Source organism: Microcaecilia unicolor, chromosome 4, assembly GCF_901765095.1.
Source record: "Microcaecilia unicolor chromosome 4, aMicUni1.1, whole genome shotgun sequence".
Classification (NCBI taxonomy): domain Eukaryota; kingdom Metazoa; phylum Chordata; class Amphibia; order Gymnophiona; family Siphonopidae; genus Microcaecilia; species Microcaecilia unicolor.
This window is the reverse complement of record NC_044034.1, coordinates 259,730,269-259,752,614: the sequence shown is the minus strand read 5'-3', so window position 1 is coordinate 259,752,614 and position 22,346 is coordinate 259,730,269. Positions and strand designations below refer to the sequence as shown.

Genomic DNA, 22,346 nt, shown 5'->3' with positions numbered 1-22,346 from the left:
TGTAAAAAGTTAAATGTTCTTTGTTGCTCAAAGTATGCATCTAATCAAATATTCATAGGCTCTGCAAATTTTCACACTTTTGGTATCATTAAAAATGAAAACAATCTATAGCATTTCTTACAGTCACGACAAATGTTTTTATTTGGATTTAATTCATACCTTTTCAACAAGTACAGAGGTATTTCCTTGTTCCCACTGGGCTTACAATTTAAATATGTACTCAAAGTATGAGAGGGTGAAGTGACTTGTCCAAGGTTACAAAGCAGACTCAGCACGATTTGGAACCCTCCCCCTTCCTGAATCTTGACCTGCTGCTCCACTAGGCCACTCTTCCACTCCTAGAGAACCAGAGGCAGTAGGCTCACAAAGGAGCACACTGGTCTTAAGAGCACAAAGAAAGAATGGTTTGAACCGTTTGCCTACATGCATTTAGAGCTAAAATATAGCTTTTATATCACTTTTAAAAGCTGAAATAAAAAAAACAAGTTAGAACACTTCTAAATACTTTAGCACTTCATGTTGTTCAAGGCTACCACAGATTCTTTAAGGCAGCTCAGGACAGGATTTAGAGGGAACAATAATCTTCTTGCTGCCTGAACCCATATATACTCAATTCAGCACTGAAATATGCTCCCCCCCCCCCCCCCCCCCAATTCACTTTGTCTTCTTTCTTTAGTTATTTTGTACAAACAGGGCAAAAAAGGGGAATAGGATCTTTTATCAAGAAACTAGTAAAAAAGGCCCGTTTCTGTTTGTAAGGAAACGGGCGCTAGCAATGTTTTTTTTTTTTTTTTTGGTATCTGTAGAGCTGTTAGTAAAGTGTGTGTGTGTCACAGTGAGACACAGAGAGTGGAAAAGAGTGTGTGTGTGTGTGTGTGTGACACAGAGCTACAGTGTGCCAGAGTATGTGTCTGCGTGTGTGCATGACCCCCTCATTCTGTCCGATGTGCAGTTACCCCCACCTTTTGTGTTTGAAGTTCTGGGACCACAGGGGCGAGCAGTGAATCTGAGTGTGAGTGTATGTGTGTGAGAGTGTGTCTGTCTCTGTGTATGACCCCTTCCTTCTGTCCGTGTTGCAGGGTCGTCCCCTCCCCCCCATGTGTTTGTATTTTCAGTAACCTTTCCTTGTTTTAATCCTGCGATTGTACTCTTTTGTCCATGCCCTCCATCCATCCATGTGTAACATATGTCCTCTCCCCTTTCCCTCTCATTCTGTTCTCTCCCCCCTCTCCATGTGTTTTTGTCTGTCTCCCCTTGAAGTTCCAGGCCCCTCTCTTTTCCTCCCCCCCTCCCTGCATGTGAGAGAGAACATGTGTGTGTGTCAGACAGAGAGTGTGTGTGTTTGAGAGTGTGTGTCACACAAAGAGTGAAAGACTGTGTTGTGTGTGTGTGTGTGTATGACCCCTTCCTTCTGTCTGAGGTGCAGGGTAGTTCCCCCCCACCCCTCCCCTCCTTTGGTTTTTCAGTTCCTTTTTTTTTTTTTTTTTTTAATCTCGTGATTGTGCTCTTTTTTTTTTTCCTGCCCTTTCGCTCCCATAAGTGTACCTGCTGTTAGGAAAGTTGGTCCCTCTGCTAGGCTTCATGCAGCTTGAGTTATAGTTGACTTCCCCTGCTGATGCGCCAGAGGCTGTGTCTTCACCTTTGTTTTTGTTTTGTTAGTGCTGGTCCAGAGGGCTGTTCAGCTTCCTGCTGCTTGCTGAGGTGCCCGGAGCCTGTGTGTTCACTTTTTTTTTTTTTTGGTTAGTGCAGGACTGGAGGGCGATTCAGCTTCCTGCAGCTTGCAGTGTGGTCGAGGTCCCCTGCTGAGTTGCCCGGAGGCTCTCTCTTCACCCTTTTGTTTTGTTTTTTTTTTTTGTTACTGTGGGTCTGGTGCCTTTTTTTTTTCTTTTTTTTTTGCACGTGCCAGCAGCCAGTTCCTGCGTTCAGCTGTGTTTGTTGTCGTCATTGAGTTCCATGCTGCCTAGCAGACCACCTCCGTGCTGAGGGAGCCACGGTCCCAAGCATTAGAACGTTGGAGGTGAGTTTTATTATATAGGATGTCTCAGCCAGAACTCATCTGGTTATGGGTGCACCATCATCTTGGTTTCTCTACCCCAATGACTGTGCTTTCAGTAATACATAGCCATTTATTCCAAATCATATTAGGCTCTCTGTCTGATGCTGTCCTTAGTGGCCCTTTGTTTTGCTGCTCTCAGCATTTCAGCAGTGGAACTGAAAAAGGAATTTTAAAGTGTTTTCTCTAAAGTCAAATAGTAGTGCTGGTGGCTATCAGTTTGGGGTTTAGTCCCAAACATGGGCCACAGACCTTGTTAATTTCTGTAGTTGATTCTATTAGAGCTGGTTTTGACCGAGGAGTGTGTCACTTAATATACTATCACACTTGATATAACTGCAGCCTTTGACACTATTAATCACCAATCGTTTGAGATCCTTTGAAATTGCTGGCAGAGTGTTATGGTTCTGCTCTTTCTTACAAGAACAGAAATTTAGATGCCCTCTCTGCAATGCTGTTTAACCTATATGTTGAAATCTTCTGCTCAATGTACAGCAAAAAAGGCAAACAGAACGCTAGGAATTATTGGGAAAGGGATAGAAAATAAGAAAGATTATTATAGTGTCTCTGTATCATGCTATGGTGTGACCTCACCTTAAGTATTGTGTGTAATGCTGGTTGCCGTATCAAAAAAAAGATAGCAGAATTTGAAAAGGTTCAAAGAAGGGCAGTCAAAACAATAATGGGGATGGAACGCCTCTCATACAAGGAAAGGCTTAAGAGGTTAGGTCTCTTCAGCTTGGAAAAAAAGGTGGCTGAGGGGTGATATGATAGAAGTCTACAAAATCCTGAGTGGAGTAAAATGAGTAAGTGTGAATTGAAATGTTTACTCTTTCAAAAGTACAAAGTACATGAAGTTGCATGTTAATTCTTTTAAAATGAACAGGAGAAAATATTGTGTATTATTAACAAATAGTTAAGCTCTAGAATCATTGTCAGAGGATGTGGTAACAGCAGTTAGCCTACATGGGTTTAAAAAAAAGGTTTGGACAAGTTCCTGAAGGAAAAAGTCCATAGTCTGCCATTAAGACAGACATGGGGAAAGCCAGTTATCCCTGGGATTGGTAGCATTGAATCTTGCTACTGTTTAGGATTGTGCCAGACACTTGCGACCTCGACTGGCCACTGTTGAAAGCAAGATGGACCATTGGCCTGACTCAATTTGGTTATTCTTATGTTCTTAAGCTCTCACGATTAGGAGTACGCTATTGACTATATGCTGACGACTTACAATTTTTTTTGTTGCAGTAGTTCATCAATTTCATCTACATTAGAATTTGTAACCATTCAATTAATGATTGGATGTAAGCCAATTGTTTTTCTTTAAATATGACAAACTCATATCACCTGACCCCGGAAATAGCCTTCTGCCCTGCTATATCAGTATCTCTCTCTTAGGGGTATTTTTACAAAGGCGTGCTAGGAGATGTCCATATATTCCTATGGAAGTCTCCAGCATTTAGCATGCGCTAAAAATGCTATCATCACGCCTTTGTAAAAGACCCCCTTAGTGCTTACTGCTGTATCTTTGAATGCATGCTTATAACTTTGCTCCTGTTTTTTTTTTTTATAGGTCTTACTGCCACTACTGGTGTTCTCCGCAGGATGTTTGTGCCTTTGGGCTGTCTCTCCGCTCAGATTCCATCCACCCACGTGACCTCCATAACATCACCTGACCCCGGAAATAGCTCTCTGCCCTGCTATATCAGTCTCTCTTAGTGCTTACTGCTAGGTGCACGCTGCTACACTATTTAACACACTTTAGCATTCGCCATAGCCATATTCTTCGAGCAAGAAGCCTTATTGGTATATTTTCTTCTACTATCATTGTGTTGTTTTTCTAGCATTTCCTTGACCTTGTCACCATTACCTCTAATCTCTCCTCCTCCATACCAGTCATCTGGTGCAATGATCTCATCCCCTTTAGTATTAAGCACAGAACCTCCCACTTGTTTACCAACTATGACCTCACCAGACATCACAATTGCCAGCTACACTCAACTAGATTTCTATCAGGCTCTTAAACTGTAGATCTCTCCGTAGCAAATCCTCTTATCCACAATGCAATGCTGCCTCACTGAAACCTGGGCTATAACGGGCGAGGAAGCTCTTCTTTAAGCCTGTCTTCCCCCCCCAATTATGACTTGGTCTCCACCTCCTGCTGAAATAGAGCTGGTGGTGGAGTAGCCATTGTATATTCCACGAATCTAGAGGTGACTGACAGCCCTGTCCCATTTTCATATTCTGAATTACTATTGCTTAAAGTCAGTACTACCCATCCATTTCTCATTCTTCTGATGTATTGTCCCATTTCCATATCCGTATGGGATTCCTGCCAGTGAACTTTTACAGAAGCCACTTTTCTATTTCCAAATCTAATTATACTGGGAGATTTTAATGTTCACGTTGACAGCCCATGGAACCACAAAGCAAAGCACTTTCTTAACCAATTATCCAATCTCGCTCTTCGTAAATGGAACCTTTCCCCCCAACACACTTGGCCGGTCATACTCTGGTTTTGCTTCTTACCTTACAAGATGCAACCTCTTACCCAAACTCTGTGAATTACACCCCTTTCATGGACTGATCACTTCCCGATCTGTTTTTACCCTCATCTTTCAATTCCTCTCTTCCAAACCCTGGGCACTTGACCCAAGCACTTTCACAGGTGGATCTCAATTCCCTTCCCCATCACTGTTTGGAGTTCCGCCCATGTTTGCCTACAAATCTCTCAATGACCAGGTGATATCCTGACATTCGATTCTGGAACATGGTCTTGATAAAATTGCTCCAAAATTTTTCCATAAATCTAAAGTTCCTGCACTTGCCCTTAGTTTTCAATCAAACTTCGTTTGCTTAACACCGATATCATCCTGCAGAACATCTCTGGAGAAAAAATACTTCCTGACATTTTTCTTGAATCTGCCCCCCCCTCAACCTCATTTCATGTCCTCTAGTTCTACCAAACGAAGGAACATTCAGAACGGAACCCGAAAAAAACTAACCAACCGCAACAAAACCGCAGACTGCAAACCCAGGGGGGGGGGGGGGGGGGCCTCTGGATTGATCTGTTAGGACTAATGGAAAGAAAATTATCAGGTAAGAATTTATTTTTCCTTCCATGGCGTCCCACAGATCAACAAACAAAACAGCGAAGATGACTGACAAAAATAAAAATAATAAAAAATCAAAAAACAAGACTATATAAAAAAAAACCCTCAAATTTGTATATAAAAATATAATAAAAATCATGTAAAAAAGGGGGACGACACTTTGGTTGTAAAAATTAAAAATAAACTTTATTGACCAAAGGATAGCAGAGAGAAAGTGACTCGACACAGCTGTGTTTCAGTCATACAGGCCTGCGTCAGGAGTCTTGTGGAAGTTTTGCTTCTGAATGAAGATGCCTGTGTTCAGGAAGTTGTACCAGCCGTTAGCTGTTCTTTGCTGCTCCACAGGAAATTACTATGGTCAAGGGAAGATTCGTACAGAAGAACTTGTGCATAGTTGTGAAGTTCTGGGAATACCTCGTTCCAGTGTTACATTATTGAACCCAGGCATCTTCACTCAGAAGCAAAACTTCCACAAGACTCCTGTTGAAGATGCCTGTGTTCAATAAATGTAACACTGGAACGAGGTATTCCCAGAACTTCACAACTATGCACAAGTTCTTCTGTACGAATCTTCCCTTGACCATAGTAATTTCCTGTGGAGCAGCAAAGAACAGCTAACGGCTGGTACAACTTCCTGAACACAGGCATCTTCATTCAGAAGCAAAACTTCCACAAGACTCCTGACGCAGGCCTGTATGACTGAAACACAGCTGTGTCGAGTCCCTTTCTCTCTGCTATCCTTTGGTCAATAAAGTTTATTTTTAATTTTTACAACCAAAGTGTCGTCCCCCTTTTTTTTTTACATGATTTTTATTATATTTTTATATACAAATTTGAGTTTTTTTATATATTCTTGTTTTTTTATTTATTATTTTTGTCAGTCATCTTCGCTGTTTGTTTGTTGTTGCTTCTTGTGAGGACTGGTTTCTTCTGTTTTTTGTAGTCCCACAGATCAATCCAGAGACTTGTGGGATGTACCCAAGCAGTCCTCAAGTTGGGCGGGACACCCCCAACCCGGCAGAAATCATCGACGAGCTGCCACATCCACCCAATAATGACGGGTGAATATATGTACTGAAGCCCATGTAGCTGCCCGCAGATATCTTCCAGAGAAGCCAAACGGACTCTGCATAGGAGGAAGCTTGAGCTCTCGTAGAATGAGCACGAAGTTGCAAAGGGGCTTGCTTGCCCAATGCCACATATGCCGAAGTGGTGGCTTCCCGCAACCAACGGGCTATGGTGGCCTTGGACGCCATATGACCCTTCCTACTGCCTCCAAAAGGACAAAGATGGGTCAGAAAGACAAAATTCATTCGTCACCTCCAAATACCTGAAAAGAGCCAGTCTCACTTCGACGCAGCAAAGAGCCTGGAATTGCTCAGGGTAATCTTCCCGGCGGAAAGCAGCAAATGCAGGGACTGCTCCAAGTGGAAACGAGAAACCACCTTGGGCAAAATGAAGGAACTGTCCTATCGATTACCCCACCTCCGTAAAACGCAGGAAGGGGTCTCTGCAAGAAAGGGCCGTGCAACTCAAATTCTCTGAGCGGAAGTAATAGCTACTAGGAAAATCGCCTTCAAGGGTGAGATCCTTAATCGTAGACCCGATAAGGATTCGAAAGGAGAACGCTGAAGCGCTCTGAGAACTAGATTAAGGTTCCAGGATGGCAGAACTGGCACGTGAGGAGGGCGCAAACGATTTACGCCCTTCAAGAAACGAACCATATCCGGGTGGGATGCGATGGACGCCCCCTGAAGCCAGCCTCTAAAAAATGCCAGAGCTGTCACCTGCACCTTAAGAGAACTCAACGAGAGTGATTTTTGTACAGCCTCCTGAAGAAACGCGAGGATAACCAATACTGAAGCCGAAGCCGCTGACAATCACGAACTCGCACACCATGAATCGAAGGTACGCCATAACCTAGCATAAGCTATCGAGGTGGATCTTTTCTGAGCATACAGCACCGTAGCGATAACCGCATCCGGATACCCTTTTCTTCTCAACCTTACCCTTTCAAGGGCCAGGCTGTAAGACCAAAGAGGGAGGGATCCTGCATCGTGACTGGCCCCTGCAGCAGGAGCCCGTCCTGCGCCGGTAGCAGAAAAGGACATCAAACAGAAGCCTGATCACATCTGCATACCAGGATCATCTGGGCCAATCCGGGGCCACTAGGATCACTTGATCGGGATGACTGGCAAAGCGAGTCAGTAACCAGCCCACCATTGACCATGAGGGAAAGGCAGAGAGCAGGCCCCTGGGCCAAGGTTGAAGAAGGGCATCGATGTCTTCTGAGTCCAGCTCTCGTCCCCTGCTGAAGAAACGGGGAACCTTCGCATTGAATGTGGTGGCCATTAAGTCCATCCTGGCATCCTCCAACGGGCAGTTATCTGATCAAAGGCCAGAGGGGAGAGCGTCCACTCCCCTAGCTCCAACTGGTGGCGACTGATAAAGTCCAGACAAACTCCCAAAGGGCCAGACAAATCGCCCGTAACTCCAAGCGGTTGATGGACCGTGACACCTACGTCGAAGTCCAAACGCTCTGGGCCGTCTGTTGCAGGCAATGAGCCCCCCAGCCAGCCAGTGACGCATCCATGGTCACTATCTTCTAGTCCGGGGTTGCCAGAGGAATGCCCGACACCAGATTCTTTAGAATGAACCACCAGTGCATGATTGTGTGAAGATGGGCTGAACATGGCACCCGAACCTCGTAATCCTCCCAGAGAAGACCAACAGCTCAGAAGGTGCCACTGGAGGGGGCGCATGTGAGCTCTGGCCCACTTTACGACATCCAAGGTGGAGGCCATGGAACCTAGAACGTGTACATATTCCCAAGCCCGCGGGTTCGGAGTTTGAAACAGCGCTCGAAACTGAGACTGTAACTGCTGTGCTCGAGCTAAAGAGAAACTATCCCTGTTCGGGTATGGAAGCACACCCCCAAGTATTCCAGCGTTTAGGAAGGAGTTAGGCTGCACTTCAGGAAGCTGATCACTCAACCAAGTGACTGAAGCAACCCAACCACTTTGTCGGTTGCCCGCTGACTCTCTTCGAAAGAAGACACCTGCACAAGCCAGTCGTCTAGAAAGGGATGGACCTGAATCCCTTCCTTCCTGAGATAGGCCGCCACTACTACAAGGACCTTGGAAAACGTCCGAGGCACTGTGGCTAGGCTGAAGGGCATCGCTTTGAACTGAAAATGACGACCGAGCACTGCAAAGCGAAGAAAAGGCCTGTGGGGAGGCCAGACTGGAATGTGTAAATAAGCCTCTTTGAGATCGAGAGAGGCCAAAACTCCCCTGGCTGTACCGCTGCGATCACCGATTGGAGGGTTTCCATGTGGAAAAGCCGAACCCGTAAGGACCTGTTGGTGCACTTGAGATCTAAGATGGGTCGCCAAGAACCGCCCTTTTTGGCACCACAAAATAAATGGAGTATCAACCGCACCCTCTTTCTGCTGGGGGTACGGGCTGGACGGCACCCAGCCATTGTAATTTGAGGAGGGTGTGTCGAACGGCCCGCAACTTGATGGGGCATTTGCAAGGAGATTCCAGAAACGAGTCTACTATCGGACGAGCCAATTCCAACTTGTAGCCGTCTCTGATAACCTCCAAGACCCATCCGTCAGATGTTACCCTGGTCCACTCCACCAGGAACAGGGACAGTCTGCCCCCAATAACCGGCTGGATATGGACCAGGGCTCCATCATTGGGTGGACCTGGCTGCGGGCTGGTTTCTGTTACCAGAAAGGAAGGCCCACCTGTCACCTCGAAAGGGCTGATGTCTCTGAGAAGACCTTGCTCTCTGAAAAGAGGCCCCATGACCTGGACGGTAACACCGTGTATCCCTAAACTTAGGTATAGGTCCCACCGGTCGTACAAACCTGGATCTGTCCTCCAGGAGGCGCTGGCCCTTAGAGTCACCGAGGTCCTTCACAATCTGTTCTAAGTCTGTCCCAAACAAAAGCTTTCCCCTAAAAGAAAGCCTTGTTAAAAGTGACTTCGAGGCCACATCTGCAGCCCAATGCTGCAACCATAGCCAGTGACGCGCGGTGACCGCTAGGGAAACCTCCTTCACCGAAGCCTTCAAAAGATCATAAAGAAGATCCGCAAGGAAGGCTAAACTGGACTCCAAGGCCAGCAAAACAGCCACGAGATCTTCCGGAGAGGAGGCTTTCTGTACCCACGATAAGCATGCCCGCGCCACATAGGAGCCACAAACTGAGGCCTCCAGGAAAAGGGACGCTACTTCAAAGGACAGCTTCAAGCAAGTCTCCAACTTACGATCCTGAGGGTCCTTGAGCGCCGTGCCACCCTCCACAGGGAGAGTGGTTTTCATAGTGACTGCTGTGATTAAGGAATCCACCGTAGGGACCTTCAGCAAGTCTAAGTCAGGAGCAGGTAGCGCGTAAAGACGTGACATAGCTCTAAGCAACCTTAAGCCCACGTCCTGTGTATCCCACTGCGCCGAAATAAAGGATCTTCATGGACTCATGCACATGAAAGGAACGAGGTGGGCATTTGGTGCCAGACATAATGAGGGCACCGACCTGTTCCCCCTGACGATTCAGGGAGGAAATGGCCAAAACCTCAAAAGCCCTAAGCAATCAGGGAGGGAAGCTCGTCCCTGCGAAAAAAGGCAGGCAGCCGTCGGACCATCCCCCTTCTCAGAGGGCAGGGTGACCTCATCTGCCAAATCCAAAGATTCTGAGGGAGAGCGCAGAGACAAAACCAGGCCATCTGTGTCAGATAGCTCCTCGGGATCCAAAAATCTCCACCCAGGGACATTTTGGCAGGAAAGACTGAGAGGCTGCAGCAACTGAAGGTTTGTGGCAAAGAGACGGGGCTGCCTGAACAGAAGCTCCTGACTTCTTCAAAGAAAGGCATTGTGCATTAATAAAACAAAATTTGTGAAAAAAGGAACTGCAAGGGGACTCTCTGCTCAACTGTACATTGCTTCCCTCCATTGGAGCCTGCGCCATAGAAGTGCACTGCGCCTCTTGTCTATCAACCACCATGTGTGGAGCGGGTTGCACCTGAGAGGAAAAAAATGGCGCCCCGCCAACGCACGCTGCACTAACTGCCCCGAGGAAACCGCTGAAACTATCCCCTGTGCTTCCGACTCACCGGACGCCTGAGGGAAACCCCCATCGCGCTGAGCACCCGGCTGTGGGCTGACGTTGGGCAGGACTCTCGCTCCCCCGATGCTGCTCTCTGGCCCTCAACATGGGAGCAGCGCTTAGCCGCCTCAGAAGGCACTGACATGCTCCACAAACGCCTGCCCCAAAACTGACTCGGCAGAACTTCTAGTTCCTCCATATATTAAACAAAAACAAAGCCTCTTACCCTTTTTTTTAGTTAGGAGAGAAAGGACACACCCGATCAGGCCACAGCCCCGGGCGACAGAGGAGAAGGTAGGGGGAGGCCGGAGGAACCTGGCAACCACCAGGTGTATACCACAAGCTGCAACAGCCACAAACCCCTGTCTGTGCTAAACTAGGCCCAAAGGACAACAGTAGCCAGAATCAAACCACAGCTGCACAGAGATGTCCCTTCACACTGCTAGATAGAGAGAATACTGAGGTTCAGCTGGCAGCACAGGTCTACATATAGCAAACCTCAGAGGTTCTCTCTATCTCCACCTGCTGGTACAGGGACACAACCCACAACTCTGGATTGATCTGTGGGACGCCATGGAATTCTTTGTTTTATTTTGTATATTGAAATCCTGGATTTATTGTTCTGTTTGTGTTTTGCTTTTATACTTGTTCCAACTGAAATCCGCTTACAATTTTTTTTTTTAAGATAGGAAGGATTTTAAGTAAAAAAAAAAAAAAAAAAAAATCACAGATGCAGAGTATATTAGGTTACATGCTCCAGGCCCGTGCCCACCACAACCTCATAAAAAAGATTAGCAAGGAATGACATTAACTAGGCTAGGACGATTCCAGCCATTCCTAACGATGACAATTGAGATAACAGTAGTTCGTGATTGACCAGATCAAACACTGCTGAGAGACAGAGATTTCGCAAGGACAGCTTTACGTTTCTTTGTGACTTGAATAAATTTCATTTAAGATTGCTGTGAGAATAGTCTCTGTACTATAATGTGGTCTGAATCCTGATTGTTTAGGATGGCGGGCAAGAGTTTTTTCTCTGAAAGTGAATAGCTGATTTAATACTATTTTTTTCGAGAACTTTGGAGAGGAAATACAAATTAGATAAAGGACGGTAATGAGCAGGTATTTGCGGATCTAACACTGGTTTCTTTAAAGGGGGCACACTATTGCCGTTTTCCGCGCTTTGGGCACACTTCCAGTGGTTAAGACTACTGTTAATGATTTGGAGGATTCTGGGTAGTAGATTTAACTCAGGGAGAGTTAACCACACCAATGGGAACGGGTCAAGACAGCAGTAAGTAGGATGCATGGATTTTATTATTTCAGATAGAGAGATGAGAGTTTGCTCCTGGAAATAAAGCCACAATGATTGTCCAGGAGAGCTGGTGTGGTGGGGTCATTTAAGGTCAACATATCAGGGGGTGAAGAAATAACAGTAGTGGCTACAGAAAAAAAGTGTGATGTAGATGGCAAAGAGTCAATAAGATTCAGAACTTCAGTTCAGAAATACAGGGAGAAAATATCAGCCGATGGTATTAAACTATTTACCTGTGGTGTAGATACTGTGCTACGGTTGAAAGTTAAATTATGGAAAATTGAAAAAAGTTTTTTGGGTCTACTGGGAGCTTTTTGCAATATTTCTTAATGAATTTAAATTTGATCTTTTTAGATGAAAATTGCAATTTCTAAGTTTTAAATGATAGAATAAAATATTTTCAGTGGCTCTGAAAATAATCCATCTACGCTCAGCTTTTCTGAGTTTTCTTTTTAGTAATCGAAGGCCACCATAGTACCATGGTTGCTTACGTGAGATTGAAGAAATCCTAGTTTGTTTCAATGGGGCGATCATATCTAATGCAGAAGATAGAGCGGAGTGTAAGCTATCAGCCATTTTGCCAGGGTTAAGGGAGCCTAAGTCTTTTGAAAAGAGAAGACATCAATAGAAATCAAACAAAATAAAACATGGAAAAGAAAATAAGATGATACCTTTTTTATTGGACATAACTTAATACATTTCTTGATTAGCTTTCGAAGGTTGCCCTTCTTCGTCAGATCGGAAATAAGCAAATGTGCTAGCTGACAGTGTATATAAGTGAGAACATTCAAGCATTGCTATGACAGTCTGACAGGGTGGGAGGATGGGGGTGGGTAGGAAGTATGCATGGGGACATCAAAGCATATCATTGGTATTCTAACAGGGTGGGTGTGGATAGGTGAAAAATGGAAAAAAGAAACAAAAGTAAACAGTCATCTTTACTTTCTGACAATCTGCAAGAAGAATGACATCATTCCCAAATGGAAAAAGAAAAGAGAAGACAGAAGAGGAAATTTCCTCGGGGGGGGGGGGGGGGGGGCCTTAGTTTATATGCAAGTTTTAACTTTATTTTTAATATTTATTTTATGTTCAGTTAATTTTATCCATAATTGTACTTGTTCTGATTGTGTGTGTTATTTTGTAACCTGCTCTGTGCACTGTTGGGGAATGGGCTAAATAAATACTCTGTAACTGTAAACCACTTAGATGAGTATCAGTGAGTGGTGTATCAAATATAAAATAAACTTCACACTTGCTAGATGCTTTCTTCTGGTGAAGCTGAGGGGTGGGGTGGTCCTGCTGAAGAGATGTTGAGAGAGGGCCATGTGATGAGGGCAACTTAGATGTGGTTCCTAGGGTCTCCCTGAGGGTTGTTTAACAGATTTTGAGAAACCTCTCTCTCTGATGTGGAGACCAGATCAGCTGAGGTTTTGGTGATAAAATCTTCACTGGTCTCAGCTTTTGTCTGCTGTGCTCATTGTCTCTGCAATCTGAATTGCCTTAGAAAATTAATATTGAGGCTGCTGGAGAAAATAACATGCCACAGTATGCAATAGATAAATGACTAATTTCCAGCTCTCTATTCTAACTGCAGATGAGGCGGTTGAGATCCCTAAAAGAAATAGTACAAGAAAATTAAAAACCTGACAATTAAATTCAGAAGTTTCTTCATGCAGAATAAATACCACAATGAAAAAGAGATTTCAATTTAAGATCCTTCCACATAGTCATTTTAAGGAGTTCAAAAGTGACTTCTGCAGAGATCTAGGCACTAGAGTCACATTCCACTCTGGGACATGGAAGACAAAGAGATGGTTGAAGACGACTGACCTCCTTTTTTAAAAATGAATAACGTCACGGATGTGTGGCTAGAAGAATTCATCAATCACAACCGAGTACGCTAATGCTGCTACTTAGACACTAAGAGTTGTAGGCCAGAAATTCTAAAAACCATCCTGCAAGAATGCAAAGTTTGAGGCAAGAAAGAATGAAAGGAAGAGATAGCTTTCTGAAACCCAAGCTTTGAAACATCTCCAAAACCCAGGCATATGCTACTACCTTTCAGGCAATGAAAGTAGAACATTTCATCGCCTGACGGTAGTAGTGACCTCATGTATCCTTTCTTTATTTTGACCTGCCATGCCATAAGACCAAATTGGGACAGATCCTCCATCTACACTGGTCTCTACATGAGTAGTCCTTGAACAGGAAGCCGAACTGGCTTGTTGACTAACAGAAGAACCAGGTCCGCATACCAAGGCCTTCTGGAGCAGTTCTGAACTATAGGAATCACCTAATCTGGATGAAGATTCTGTTGAGCATGCTTCCTGTCACTGACCTTGGGGAAAGACAGAGCAGACCCATCAATAGCCAAGGTTGGAGGATAGCATCTATTGACTCTGAACTGTACTCTTCATCTGCTAAAGAACCTGGGGTATCTTTGTGTTGTGACGAGATGGCATGAGATCCAAACTGGAGTATCCCACTTTTTGGGACTGAAGACTTCCATCGATAGTTCCCATTTCCCTGGGTCCAGAGTTTCTACTCATATAATCAGCGTGGACATTCAGTGAGACCACAATGTGTTCTGCTGAAATCTGGAACAAATGCTTGTCTGTTTATCGGATCAACAGACGAGACTCCACTGCCAACTCAGCACTTCCGAGTGTCGCCTTGTCTGTTTATGTAAGCTACTGTTATTTATGACATTTATATCCCACATTATCCCAAACAAGTTTGAGTTCAATGTGGTTTACAATAAACAGTATTGGATACATAACAAAGAATAATGCGTAAGAAAGTAATTGCAAGAATCCAATTTTACAAGACAGTATCAAACATATTGGGATAGCTATGGATGCTTAACATTTAGAAAATCTATTATGAATGAGAAATTATACACGAAGCAAAGAGAAAGTTAATGGTAAATAGAGTAATAAATAATTCTGATAATTAATTGTTTGAGATATGCTTGTTTTTTGTGAGGGTTTATCTGAATAGGAACCATTTGAGGATTTTGTAGTACCTAGTATATTCCTGTATATTTCTTCTTTTGGGTGGTAAAGAGTTCCACCATTTTGTTCCTAGGTAAGTGAAATCTGCAGAGTGGACAGTTTTGTAGAACACTTTTTTGTAATTTGAGAGATGTAGTCTGAGATAGTTTGTTGCCTCATATTTAGTGTTTCTTTGAGGTAAGTTTATTAAATGGTACATATAGTCTGGAGCTGTGCCGTTTAGTATTTGAAAGATAAAGACACATAATTTGAAGGTGATTCTTGCTTTGATGGGAAGCTAGTGTAATTTGATGAATAAAGGGAAGGCACTTTCAAAACGAGAGATTTTGTATATGAACCTGGCTACAGTGATATTGTCCGATGCAATTCAGACTGGCTTGCCTTTCACAGTGAACTGAAAGGCCAGTGATAACTTGTGTACTGCTCCGAGATCCAAACAACTGATTGACCAAAGTGATTCATCTTTTTCCAAAGTCCCTGAGCATTGTGTTGGAGACCGTGAGCTCTTCAGCCAGACAAGCTTGCATCTGTCACCACCACTATCCAAGATGGAATGGTTAGGGAAGTCCCTTGAAGGAGATTGTTCGTTTGAAGCCATCAGTGCCGTTCACTTGAGGAGTCAAGAATTGGAAAAGGTCATATTTCTGAGACATGGAAGACCAGCAAGACAAGAGACTACTGAAGAGCAACACTTTATGCCAACAGCATGGGTGCAACATCTATTTGCGCTCTGGCATCTGAATTCTCTCACAGGCTCAATCCGATATGTTGCCCTCCCTGATTCGTACTAGTGTACTGTTGCAGCCATTGAGAAGTCTTTGGAAAGAACTGATGCAATATTGGAAGCAAAGACCTGTTGGTGGAGGTGTACTTTGTACTTAGCAGCACTGAAACTGCTTGGTTCAAGCCTTCATAAGTACAAAGTACACCTCCACCAACAGACCAAATACAGGTACTAGTGATCTATTACTATTAAGGGGAAATGCAGACCGGTCCTGGTCTGGAATGGGGTGTATTCAGTCACTGGCAGGAATTGTGAATTACTTTGATTGAACTTCTATTTAACGAGGAGGGGTGGCTCCAATATTTTGTGGAGTTACAACAAAGGATGACAACGGGTAGGGGAGATTATTTTGCTTATATGCAATTATGTCATTATTATGCAGGATTGGATAACAAGCATTATACACTGGATTGGGAACAAAATTAAGGGATTTTCTGAGGGGAGATGCATTGGTGGCAGTCTCTTGGTTACATAAGGCCTTAGTGACTATTTATGTGCCTGGTATAAGGACAGTTTTAGATAAACAAGTGCAAGAGGAAACAGTATTGGGGCCACATGACAACAGTGATCATAACATGATCAGGGTGGACTTAATTGAAGTACGTACATACAGGAAAGCCAATAAGTTCAAAAAGAAGACTATGATATAATGAGAAAAATGAAGAAGAAAAAAAAAAAAGACCATTAAAAAAAACAACAAAAAAACCTGGGCCCCAATGCTCAGAAGCAAATGTGGACCCTAGAAGTCATTATCGATGGACTAGCGCCCGCATTTGCCAGCATGGAATACTCAGAGCCGACGAGCACGTGAACAATGAGCTAACCAGCTTCACCGCGCAATCAGCATGCAAATACATGTTGATCAGGTCTTTCCCCATCCTTCCGCAAAGATCAGAGGACAGCACAACAAAGAAGGGCTGGCATGAGTGCCTGGGGTAAGCTGGGAGGAATAAAAATGTTAGTAATTTCCTGTTTTGTGGGGGGGAGAGGGTGTTGCCCTCTCAGTTTAATTTAAAAAAAAAAAAAAACAGAGAATAGAACAACTCCAAAGGGGAGGAGGGAGGATTGTCAGAACAACTCAGCCTGCTGTCCTCGGAGAATACCTGCTTACAGGTATGTATCTACACTTTCTCTGAGGACAAGCAGGCTGCTTTGTTCTCACAATTGGAGTATCCCTAGCAACCAGGCACGCTCAAAACAATGAACATTGGTCAATTGGGCCTCGCAAAGGCGAGGACATAACACAGATTGACCTAAAGAGAAACACAACTAAGTGAGAGTGCAGTCTGGAACAGAACATAATGGGCCTAGGAGGGTGGAGTTGGATTCTAAACCACGAACAAATTCTGCAGCACCGACTGCCCAAACCGACTGTCACGTCGGGTATCCTGCTGAAGGCAGTAGTGAGATGTGAATGTGTGGACTGATGACCACGTTGCAGCCTTGCAAACCTCCTCAATGGAGGCTGACTAAGTGAGCCACCGACGCAGCCATGGCTCTTACATTATGAGCCGTGACATGGCCCTCCAGAGTCAGCCCCGCTTGGGCATAAGTGAAGAAAATGCAATCTGCTAGCAAATTAGAGATTGTGCGTGTTCCATATGGCGACTCCCCTCCTGTTAGGACTGGGCAGACTGTCTATAGGGCTTTGTCCGCTCCACATAAAAGGCCAATGCTCTCTTTACAGTCCAAGGTGCACCAACTTGTCCTCACCAGGGTGGGTGTGTGGACGGGGAATAAAATGTTGGCAAGACAATTGACTGGTTCAAATGGCACTCCGACACCACCTTCGGCAAGAACTTAGGGTGTGTGTGGAGGACTACTCTGTTATGATGAAACTTCATATAAGGTGCATGCACTACCGGGTCCTGGAGCTCACTGACTCTACGAGACTGAAGTAACAGCCACCAAGAAAATGACCTTCCAGGTCAAGTACTTCAGATGGCAGGAACTCATGTGGCTCAAAGGAGCTTTCATCAGCTGGGTGAGAACGACGTTGAGATCCCATGACACTGGTGGAGGTTGAAAGGGGCTTTGACAAAAGTAAACCTCTCATAAAATGAACTACTAAAGGCTGTCCAGAGATAGGCTTACCCTCTAGCGTTGGATGCTAAGCACTAATTGCACTAAGGTGAACCCTTACGGAGTTGGTCTTGAGACAGGACTCTGATAAGTGTAGAAGGTATTCAAGCATGGTCCATGTAGGACAAGAAAAAGGATCTAGGGCCTTGCTGTCACACCAGACGGCAAACCTCCTCCATTTGAAAGAATAACCACCTTTTCGTGGAATCTTTCTGGAAGCAAGCAAGACTCGGGAGACACCTTCTGAAAGACCCAAGGAGGCAATTTCTAAGCTCTCAACATCCAAGCCGTGGTGAGAGCCAGAGACTGGAGGTTGAGATGTAGAAGCAACCCCTCGTTCTGGGTGATGAGGGACGGAAAACACTCCACGGTTCTTTGGAGGACAACTCCAGAAGAAGAGGGAACCAGATCTGACGGGGCCAAAAGGGCACAATCAGAATCATGGTTCCACAGTCTTGCTTGAGTTTCAGCAGTCTTCCCTACTAGAGGTATGGGAGGATAAGCATACAGAAGGCCTGTCCCCCAATGTAGGAGAAAGGCATCTGACGTAGTCTGTCGTGGGCCTGAAGACTGGAACAGAATTGAGGGACTTGTGTGATTGATCTGAGTGGCAAAAGATCCACCGAGGTTGTGCCCCACTCTTAGAAGATCTTGTGGACCACGGCTATGTTAGTGACCACTCATGAGGTTGCATGATCCTGGCTCAACCTGTCGGCCAGACTGTCGTTATGCCTGCCAGATATGTGGCATGGAGCAACATGCCATGATGGTGTGCCCAAAGCAACATCCGGACGGCTTCCTGACACAGAGGGCGAGATCCGATGCCCCTCTGCTTTTTGGTGTAATACATAGCAACCTGATTGTCTGTCTGAATTAGAATGATTTGGTTGGACAGCCGATCTTTGAAAGTCTTGAGAGGGTTCCAGATTGCTCGTAATTCCAGGAGGTTGATCTGAAGATCCTTTTCCTGAAAGGACCAAGCTCCTTGAGTGTGAAGTCCATCCACATGAGCTCCCCACCCCAGGAGAAATGCATCCGTCAGCACTTTTTGCGGCTGAGGAATTTGGAATGGACGTCCCAAGGTCAAATTGGATCGAATGGTCCACCACTGAAGGGAACAGCAAAAAGTCAGTGGAGAGATGGATCACATCCTCTAGATTCCCTGTGGCCTGGCACCACTGGGAAGCTAGGGTCCACTGAGCTGATCTCATATGTAGGGCATGCCATGGGAGTCACATGAACTGTGGAAGCCATGTGCCCTAAGAGTCTCAACATCTACCGAGCTGTGATCTGTTGCGACGCTCGAGCCAAGGATACTAGGGCCAGGAGATTGTCTGCCCTTGCCTGGGGAAGATAAGCTCGAGGGTAAAATCATCCGGCACAGACACTTTTTCTGAGGCTATGCTGCACTGGAGCCAGTCAAAAGCACCATCCCTTGCTTTTGCTGGGGAGCCGCAGGGGTCTTATGCGCATGCTGCTGACGGGAACGAGCGTGCTGGGACTGAGCCTGGATAGGCTGCTGAGAAGCAGGAGTATATCTACGCCTATTGTAGGAATAGGGAGCACTCCTCTTCTCTCCAAAAAAAACCTCCTAGATGAGAGGCGGTAGCAGAAGACGCCCAGCGGGAGAGAGCATCCATAGCATCATGATGCTTTTGATCTGATCGACCATGTCCTCTACTTTTTCTCCAAAAGGGTTATCCCCCCCGGCAAGGAACATCCGCCATTCGCTGCTGGGTCTTATGATCCAGGTCAGAGACACGCAGCCATGAGAATCTGCGCCTCACTATACCTTGAGCAGCTTACTCAGGATGCCACATCAAAAGTGTTGTAAAGTACCTCTGGCCAGAAATTTTCGACACGCCTTCTGCTGCCTGACCACCTGGTGAAAAGGTTTGGCGAACTCCGGAGGAAATGCTTCGACCAAACTGGACAGTTGCCTCACCGAGTTCCGCAAGTGGATGCTCGTGTAGAGCTGGTATGTTGGATCTTGGCTGCGAGCATAGCGGGCTGAACGTCTTTCTCACAAAAGAATCCAAGGCCTAGACTCTCTGCCTGGGGGCGCCAAGGCATAGTCTCTAGTACTCTGAGAGCAGAGTCCACCACCATAGAATCGTGAGGTAGTTGGGCCTCACCATTACTGGTTCTCCATTGACTCTGTACTGGGACTTAGCTTTTTTTGGGACCACTGGATTAGATAGAGGGAACGACCAGTTTCACATAAGAACTTCCCTGAGAGTGTTATGCAAGGGGGCCGTTGCAACCTCTGTGGGCGGAGGCAGATAGACCAAGACCTCGAGCATCTCGGCCCTGGGCTCATCCACAACCTCCATAGGAAGGGAATATCCTTAGACATTTCCCAAACAAGGAGGAAAAGAAAGACTCTCAGGGGGAGACATCCTTCTTTCAATAGGCGGAGTAGGATCAGAGGGGACCCCATAGGACTCTTCTTCAGAAAGTATCTGGGATCTTCCTCTTCCTCCCAAAAGCTCTCATCATTGGTATCAGACAAAAGCTCTCTAAGAGCAACCCGAACCCGAGCCTGTCTCGATGTCGAGGAACGACGGCCTCGAGGGGGATGTCGAGAAGTCGACTCATGCCTGGACTGTGGCAAAGCTTCCTCCGCCGACGTCGAATCGACCCAGGTGGCACAAGCACCCCTGGCACCGAAGCAGACTGGCGCAGCAATCCCTCCAGAAGCTCTGGAAGAAGGGCCCTGATGCGCTCGTCGAGAGCCTCCATTGGAAAAGGCTGCGGGGCCGGTGCATGAGCCGGTGGCAGAATCTGAGGGGGCTCGAGAGCCGGTGCAAAGCTGCCAGAAGACCGTTGCATTGGCAACTACTGGATAGAGGGTGAGCGGTCCTCTCGGAGCCGACGCTTCTCGGGTGCCGAATCCCTTGGTTCCCCGGAGCTCTCAGCACCGCACATGGAAAGAGAATGATGCTGGTGCTTCTTAGCCTTCGCTCGATGCCGTTCATCGAGTCTTCTCGGTACCGAAGAGGAGGATGTGGAATCCTCACGCCTCCTCTGGGCCGTGTCCGACGAAGGTCGGTCCCGGGGGGCCTGCATAGCAGTAGGCCTCGAGACAGGTGGAGACCCACTCGATGCCTCACTGCTCCCAGCAGCCATTACCTGCGCTCTCGAAGTCGATGACCTCGGTACTGATGTCGATGCAGACGTCGAAGGACCGGATCCGATCAGCAAAAAGTCTTTCACGTGAGCCTCCCGAGACACTTGGGTCCATTTTTTCATTAAAGAGCACAGCTTACAAGCAGCTGGCAAATGTTCGGACCCAAGGCACTGGAGACACCACGCGTGGGGGGTCGGTACTCGAGATGGTCCGGTTGCAGCGAGTACAACGCTTGACGCCGCTGGGAGTCCTCGATCACATGGACGGAAAAACGGCGGCTGCGAAATTAAAGGACTCGATCATGCCAAATAAAAAGGCATAGAAAAGGAAAAGAAGACCCGGCCGAGCAGCCTAAAAGGCGGCCGCAACAAAAAAGGAAGGAAACTTAAAGGAGTGACAAAAACTAAGAAATAAGGTGAAAAAAAAAATACTTTATTTATTCAAGAACAAGAAAGCGCGGTAACAACAATAACTGTGAGCATCACAACATTTTCCTTTTTTCCAAACTTCCACTCTGTATTCCTACATACCCCCTGGATCTCCCCCTCCCCCCACAACCCCTTCCCCCCTTCCCCTCAACCCCCCCCCCCCCCCGCAGGCTTAACCATTCAAAATCAGTGTTAATGTGTCCCAGAATGGAGACCAACATTGTAACAAACGATTTCCCTTCTGCGAGGCCAGATCTGCCACATCCCTGCGCTCCATTGTACTCAAGGAAATCAAGAGGGATCTCCACCGCTGCAGAGAAGGTGGGTCTGCTGACAGCCAACCAAGTAATATAGTCTTTTTCCCCATGATGACTGCTCTTCGAAAAAAATGCCAACATCCCCTTCTTACGACGGCCCTCCACCCAATAAACATCAAACAAAAGTGTGGGGGTAGGGCGCCAGTCAATTCCCCAAATCCCTGACACAAAGACACGCAGTCAGGTCCAAAAGGTTCGTAGCAGGGGACAAAGCCAAAACATGTAGCCCAAATGTGCCCCTAGAACCGAACACTTCGGACAGTCATCCTGGAGTCTCAGAGTGGCTCTGAAAGCTCTGTGAGGTGAAATATACAGTTGCATAATAAACTTATATTGTAGCTCACATAGGGTCACATCTCCAAAGGTTTTATAGCAGACGTTTAGGCTAGACTGCAATATATTATCTCTAATACATCATCCCAATTCCCCAGACCAGGCCTGCGCCAAGGCTCCATAGCACATCCCAGGACATGCTTCTCTGAGTTGGGTGTGAAAATATTTTAAGGGGACCGAAAGCTGCACCTCCAGGTCGTATAGCTCGATGAGCTGCTTCTGTCTCTTCGAGGTCAACGAGGTCCTCGGGAGAGATGCAATATAATGATACAATTGTAAGTATGGTAAAAATGCCCGGGTGCAGAGTTGACCACTCCCACACAAGTCTTGGAATGATTTACAAGCGCCTTCCTTTGTCAACACGTGAAAGAGAAAGAGAAAGATGGTCGTCGTCCCCCCCCCACCCCCGTCTCTCCATTCCCAAAATGTCGCTGAGGTCATGCCTACTGGGAAATCTGCATTGCCTCCGATCGGTAGCAAAGGAGAGGAATGTGTTTCAAAACCTCAGAGTTTACAGCTCCAGCGCCATGCCCTCCGTAATGGTATGAATAGAGGAGCATAGCCCGGTTTAATGTGAGCCCATCCAGCAGGAGCGTGCAGCCAATAGCTAAAATGAAAAGAACTCAACACCTTTGGCTCTGTATTCGAGAAAGAAAAAAAGGAA

At 46.0% G+C, this 22,346-nt stretch overlaps 1 protein-coding gene across 1 annotated transcript in view; it reads right to left on the bottom strand.

Annotated features, from left to right (window-relative positions):
• NCK2 (NCK adaptor protein 2) overlaps positions 1-22,346 on the bottom strand; it is a 157,850-nt gene that overhangs the window by 26,191 nt on the left and 109,313 nt on the right. The window lies entirely within an intron of this gene.